Source organism: Sprattus sprattus (genome assembly GCF_963457725.1).
Source record: "Sprattus sprattus genome assembly, chromosome: 4".
NCBI classification, from domain to species: domain Eukaryota; kingdom Metazoa; phylum Chordata; class Actinopteri; order Clupeiformes; family Clupeidae; genus Sprattus; species Sprattus sprattus.
This window is the reverse complement of record NC_137923.1, coordinates 37,564,441-37,566,120: the sequence shown is the minus strand read 5'-3', so window position 1 is coordinate 37,566,120 and position 1,680 is coordinate 37,564,441. Positions and strand designations below refer to the sequence as shown.

At 40.7% G+C, this 1,680-nt stretch overlaps 1 protein-coding gene across 1 annotated transcript in view; it reads right to left on the bottom strand.

Annotated features, from left to right (window-relative positions):
• Positions 1–323: 323 nt before the first annotated feature.
• The window catches only part of efna1a (ephrin-A1a), a 16,818-nt gene continuing 15,461 nt past the window's right edge, over positions 324–1,680 (bottom strand). Inside the window, exon 5 of the mRNA XM_080837551.1 lies at positions 324–1,680. This exon is cut by the window's right edge and continues 489 nt beyond it. The gene's annotated coding sequence lies outside the window, so the exon portion shown is untranslated.

Here is a 1,680-nt window from a genome sequence, read left to right as displayed (position 1 = left end):
CCCAAGAGCAGTGCCTACCAAGTTTGGGATTCACCCTGACGGCCACATTATCCAGCTTTTCCAGCTTCCTTTTTTTTATGTGTGATATTTCGATACTGTAACCATTGAGTTTTCCAATTTTCATCTGGGATTATTCCATGGTTCCCATCCATACTCAAATTTTTACAAAGGAAATGTTCTTTAAAAAACACAAGGAAAAGTATGTTCACGGGTGTGGTTTTCCCAAAAATATTGTTTATTTCACATAAGAATTTTCACATTAATCAATATCAAAGGAGTCTCTTTTTATATAATCCTCTATATATACACATATGATACACTTTTACATACACTTGTACAAAAGAAGGTCTCAGAAGGAATCATAATGAAGTGATTCTGTCAGTGTTCGTTATTAAGCTGTGCGTCGGCCGTACAAACCCCCCCATTCCTGCATGCAGAGTGTATACACATGTGCTTCTCTTGTACCAACAACACCCCCAGGTGTTTTTCTATTTGTGCTTGTCAGTGTAATATTTCTAAAATTAACTTTACAGTATTCAATTTAAGGTCCAATTTAAATAGTTTTCATCTGGTGTGTGTTTCTTGGAGTGTTTTAGAGGATAAATCTGTTCCTTTGCCAGAGGTAAAGCACTGTCAGATATAACAGACAAAGATCTGCGCTAGCGGTTTTGGGAGCCTAAATCTTTGGAGTTTGAATCTTTTCACATATTCCATTTTGACAGGCTGTGCTGCGTGGGGAGACCCCTGGGGAGGAGGGCGTGGGGGTGTTTGACGGTGAGTTGTGGTTTGACTGGAGTGATTGTCCTTGGCAGTTTTAAATGCTTAGGGTTCGGCGGTAGAAAAATGAGAGGCCTGCCTCCCTCTGTGCCACGTTTTCTGTTCTCTTTCTTTTTTTGGCAAATTAATGTCTTTTGTTCCTTTTGCTGTTGCTCACACACACATTGTTGTACTCTTTCGGCCACGCTTGTTTTTTTCCTTTCTCTCTCTCTGTCTCTCAAATTCTCTCTCTCTCTCGCTCACTTTTGCTTTTCACACTCTCGTTCCATACAGTAAACATTTCACATAATTTGTTCACGTTATGTACAGTCATTTGCTCACAGCAAACTTCATAAATTATTCTAACAACATTTTCACTTTAGTGTTACAACTTTTTTGTGTGAGTGTGTCATGAGTTCATTAGGTGAATGTCTGACTGTGTGCGTGTCAAAGTGTGTAATGGACACTGTAGCCATGTGTGTGTGTGTGAGAGTGTGTGTGTGTGTGTGTGTGTGTGTGTGTGTGTGTGTGTAGTGGTATGGTCTTGTTTGGTCAGTGCTATTCAAGCACATGGTCCAATGGAGTCAGTAGCAGTGGACAGATTCAACCCTGTTCTCTTTTTTTTCTTCCTTTGATGCTACAATTAAAAAACACTCCCCCCATCCTATACAAGACAAAACAACATTGAGGGTTTCTGTACATATGAGAACATGACACTGCTGTCTTTGGCTCATGTGGTCATCAACTAGTCCCAGAGAGTGGCTGAGTCTGGGCCAGAATGGAGCTGGACCTGGGCCTGAACAGGACCAGAATCTGAAACAGAATCAGAATCAGCATTTACTCAGGGTGTGTTCTTCCATTGGTTTCTGAGCTCTCCGTGTGGAGTCCTTTGTGGATTTAGTTTTTTCTTTTAAGTGTGTTAAG